The sequence below is a fragment of the Rhinolophus sinicus genome, linkage group LG03, assembly GCF_036562045.2.
Source record: "Rhinolophus sinicus isolate RSC01 linkage group LG03, ASM3656204v1, whole genome shotgun sequence".
Classification (NCBI taxonomy): domain Eukaryota; kingdom Metazoa; phylum Chordata; class Mammalia; order Chiroptera; family Rhinolophidae; genus Rhinolophus; species Rhinolophus sinicus.
The window spans coordinates 111,362,356-111,367,797 of NC_133753.1; positions in this window are offsets into that span (position 1 = coordinate 111,362,356).

The window sequence follows — 5,442 nt, forward strand, 5'->3', positions numbered from 1 at the left end:
CGCAATGGCCCACAAGTCCCCTTGTGATCTGCCCCCATCCCCAACTCTTTAACTTCTGTTACCCCTCAGTCACTCCACATCTGCTATTGCTGACTCTGCTGTTCCTGGAAAATACCAGGCTGACTTCTACTTAGGGTCTGTGGACACGCCCTGCCTGAAACTTTCTTCCCACAGATAGCCACATGTCTTGTTCCATTCAAATGTTACCTTGTGAAAAGACTTTCTTGATGACCCTTTATTTTAAAATTGCAGATTCTCACACCTGCCCCAATATTAGCTATTCTTTTAACCTGGTTTAAAGTTTTTACTGAACCTAGAACCATTTGATATTCTGTATATTTGTTAACTGTGTCCTCACTCTAAAATGCATGCTTGAGGGTTATAGGCCTTCTTTGGTTTATGCTCTGTTAATACGACCTAGAACAGTGCCTAACACATAGCAAGCAATTAAACATATCTTAAATGCACAAATAAATGAAGATTGAAGATAAAAGCAAGCATGACTAGGCAGTGAAACCTTTTATCTCCCGTTTACTATCTTCTGTAGGTACTATTGGGTATGTACTCTTTCTTGCTTTCTTCATCCATTGAAAAATACTGTATTAAGAACCTAAAATATTCACATGTTATTTAAGTACTGAGCTTCCAGCAAGGAAAAAGTGTCCAAGGTCCCACTGGTGTGTAACGTATATACTAGAGAGGAGGCAGAAAATAAGGGTAAACCGGAAAAATGTCAGCTGGTGGCAAGGACTATGAAGACACTAAACCCACTAATGACCCTGGTGGAGAATGGCTGGGGCAAGGCTGAAGAGTTGAGACCTGAATGGCAAAAAGTCAGCTATGCAAAAATCTGGGCCGAGAACTTCCAGTCAGAGAGAACGGCAAGTGCAAAGGACTCAAACAAGGATTGAACTTGGAATGTTCATGGGAACAAGAGGTTAATAGAGAGGAATGCAGAGAGAGAGAAAGAGAAGGAGGTGGGCGGGGTGCTGGAGAGATGGGGGATGTGAAGGAACTTGAAGCCTATATAAAGAGATTGAATTTTATTAGAGTTAAATCTTATTTTGAATGAAAGGGGAAGCCATTACCAGGCTTTAAACAGGAAATGAAGTGATCTGATCTCTCCCCTAGCTAGCTTCTCTGTGAGCTGCCTGTGGAGAGCCAAGGGCAAAAGTTGAACCAGAGAGGAGGTCACTGCAATAATCCAGGGGAGACATAATGGAGGTGGTGGAAAGGAGATGCTTCCAGATGTAGCTGAGGTAGAGCCCGCAGAATTTATTGACGAGATAGGTATGGAATATCAAAGGAGAAATAAAGGAGTAAAAGAAAACTTTGGGTTAAAAAGCTTCCCTAAAAGGTGACTGAGCCTGCCAAAGACTGCCACTATTGTCCTCTGCTGGGACCAGGACAGACTTTCCCTGTGGGAACAGCCTTCATTCCTATTTAAGCAATGGCATTATGAAAATACCAGGCTTTCACTGTGTCCCTTTTCAGTTGCCCTGGGAGGAGCTCAGCAAAGGGTAAGAGTCTGTTGGAATGAATTTTTAAGCCACCATGCATTTCTTCCAAGCTAGAGACTAGAATTATCCCTTCCACCAGTTAATGAGTCCTATTAAGATATGTTTGCCCACCCAGAAGCTGTTACCCTAAAGTACTGCTTGGTTTAGCATCAAAATTATCCAATAAATGGACAGAAAAATATTTTCTCCTAATTGCCATGTCCAATGAGGATTCTTAATGTTTAGAAGTCACATGGGCTTTACTAAACAAAGAAAATGTAATCCAAACACAAGATTTCCCCAAGGACCACTTTGCTTTCAGAATCCTCCGCAGCTCTATGTATCCATTTCATACCCGAATATGAACCAACGTGCCACAACTCATTCCGGTCTCCCATGCCCTGTGAAGATGTACAAGGAGAAAAAAAGACATTCAAGAAATTTGGGTTAGTAAAACATCACGACCATGTGGTTATCCTTTCACAAAGGAAAAGAAAAACAGGCAAACAGAAAGATCTGACAATACACAAAATAAGACATAAGTTCCAGAAAATAGTACTGGTAACCAGGGAGAAAGATCATACGAGCACATTGAAAAGCAAATTAGTAACTCGGCGATTAATAAATATTCTGATAGCAATTAGCAAATATCCTGATAACCTTCTATGTCTCTTCTTTAATCCTGGTTCTTAAAGCAGCAGGAAAGTGGACCCCTCCTCCAACCTGCTCCCACATAAAGAGGCATTTTTTTCCAAAAGAGGTGGTGAGAAATTCACTCCAGTTCTGATAGTCATGAATCAGACCTGCCACAAGGATGGCTTAAAAAACAAAGTTATTCAAAAATGGAAATGCTGAGTGGAATAACCAAAACCCTGAAACTCAGTTTTACACACACTGCTCCCCACACACATGCTTTAAGCACAGACCCAGCACTGTGCATGCCAGCAGCACTTAAACTTGAGCAGCCAAGTCAATAATCCAAACAATCTCGCATTAAAAGTGTACTGACGAGAATAGAGGTGAAAATGTACAGAAAACCACAGCAAGAGCCCGCTAGCCTGAAAGACAAGAGACTAAAAATAAAACCTCACCTATCAAAATGAAGGATGAGACACAGATAAGAAAATAACGAGAAACAGATGACAAAGTTATTTTCCATTGTGGTGTTGCCCCCCCCCCCCTTTTTTTTAAGTGTTGAGTTTTTGTTTTCTGAAAAGATTTTTACATGAGGCTCTGAACACTTCTCTGTGCACTTTACCTGTGCAAAAGGAAGTAAAAATCACTTGTCAAACTTGAAGAGAAACCCTTGACTTATGTGTTGTAGAAGTCTCAGGCAATCTGACTACATTTCAAGCTCATAGAGGAAGGATTCCCCCAAAAGCCTGGGAAAACACTTTGGGGAATGGCCAAAGGGAGGCCCTTCTACCAAGGTTTGGTTAGAGATCAGATTTGGAAAGTATGGTCCTTAAATAAAGGAGCGGAATACCTGCAACAGGTCCTGAATGGTTTTAGGGTTTTCTTTCTCCCCCCGAGTTAATCATTAAAAGACTGATGTACAAAGATATTAACACCTTAGCAGCTCCAGGAGAAGTCACTAAAAGACTAAAATAAAATATAGCTCCTCTTTAGCCCATCACAGGATCTGAAAAGAATGTTGCCTCCTAGTTAGCAGAGGAAAGTGAAATTTATTTTATGCGCCTATCTTAGTCTATTTGGGTCGCTATAATAAAAATACCATAGACTGGGTGGCTTATAAACAACAAAAAATTATTTCTCCCAGTTTTGGAGGCTGGGAAGTCCAAGATCAAGACAACAGCAGAGAGTCCACTTCCTGGTTCATAGATGACAGTCTTGTCACTGTGTCCTCACGTGGTAGAAGGGGCAAGGGAGCTCGCTGGGGTGACTTTTATAAAGGTACAAATCCCTTTCATGAGGAGTCTGCCCTCGTGACCTAATCACCTCCCAAAGGCCCCATCTTCTGATACCATCACATTAGGGATTGGGTTTCAACGTATGAATTTTATGTGGACACAAATATTTAGTCTGTAGCAGTGCCTTTGGAGGCAGGAGAGTAGTTCATCGTTATTTCTAAATATGAAAACTGCTTTTGAAATAGTTTGTTTAAATTTGGGGGAAAACTGATTTGAATTTGTGGGTTTCATATGGGTAAATTCTGGGCATTCTAGAAAAAAATCAGTTCTAAATGGTCTTCATCAGTGAGTAAAGAAGTTCCTATCAACTGGACATGAAGAGAACTTTGTATTTCACATCTGGGCTCCCGAGGCAGTGTAACAGCCGACCAAGACAATAGGCTTCAGTATTAGACAACAAGGGTTAGCCTGACAGGCACTATCTCCATGACCCATGACCTTGGCAAATCACTTCAGTGACAAAGTGGGTATTACTTTATTCACCTTCCCCAAATTGTTGCTGGGGTTAAGTGAAGTAAGGCATTTAGAACTCCACGCATAGAGTCAGACACAGAGAAGGCGCTCATTTCTACCTCCGTTCCGCACTTGCTCCTGGTTGGCCTGCAGTCAACACTCTCCCACGTTCAGATCGAGAAACTCAAATGACTGATTGTCTCCCTCACTTCTCTCCATATGGAGAGAGTCTTGGTAAGAAGAGGTGGAACAAATTCTTTCGGTGTACCCTCCAACTGTCTTTACTGTTATGTGTCAAAATTAATTTATTCAACAATTTGGCTGATTTTTTTCTACACCTCGTTCTTCAGATAGCTGCCAAACAGCATTTAATCCCTGCCAAACCAGAAATGTCAGCTTCCTTTCCTAGTCACACCAGCCTCTCCCTCCCTAAATCTTCTAGAAAAAGTAAAGTTCTTAGGAACACGCCCAAACTATACCTTGATCAAAGGAAAGCAAAGTATGAGTCTTGGGAGCCAGAGGACTTTACCTCCATCCAGGCTTGTTTTGGGCTTCCTTCTCCAAAAGTTCATTTTGGGTAACTTTTCAGTATTATGAATTACTTTTCTTCTTGTCATTCTTGGTACAGAGGGAAAAAAAAAAACAACGTGCAGTAAGAAGCAAAAGTATAATACCTGAGCACCATAAGCAGCTTGGAAAGTGAGGTATCATGGAATGAAGCCAGCCAGGAAAGAGAGTCTTGGTATTTACATATGAGCTGGAGTCAGAAAATACTCTGGGTTAAAAATAAAATAAAACTAAATGTAAAGAAAAAAGCAAGAGAGCCTAAGGGGAGAACGTGCCTACGTTAGGTTAACTTTTAAAATCACATTTTGTAAAAACATTGTGACTAACTCATCAATATTGAGAACCATGATAATGTGTTTTTGGGGGGAGCAGAGAAAGCATTTACTGTGTGGCTCCAGCAATAAACTGTGGGACAATGAGAGATTTAAATAGTTAGCATTTCCGAGGTTCTTGCATTATTTAATAGTGCCCACAAGTTGGCCCTGCCTGCGGGATGCTTGAGTCCCCATCTGTAGATCACATTCTCTGTGGTATGTGGGCTGCTGCCCCAGGGCAAACCAGAGAGACCACCAAGCAAGATTCAGAACACCCATTTTTGGTAGCATTCGTCACTGCTCAGTTTTAGCAGGGTGCGTTTGTAAGTGTGTCCAGGCGAAGCCAGGGCAGTTGAAGAAATTTCAGGGACGATTCTTTGTTCCTGGGAAAGTTTAATTTGTTGATTAAGTGGGATTGGAACAATGCCACCTATAACAGATGCTTTAGCAGAGAGGAAGAGTAAAACAAATAATGGCTCAAATGTGTAGTGTCTGCAGAGAATCTGGGAAGGAATTACTGGTTTTTAATGACCTCATGCCGGCAAGGTCAGCCAATAGCACAGTTTAGAAGGAATCAAATCTCAATTCCTTGGTGCAAATGGAACATAATTAAGATGTAAAAGAGTGAGGTCCAGCTTATGTTAATCATCGCTGGGTTGGCATTCATATCTCTAATAA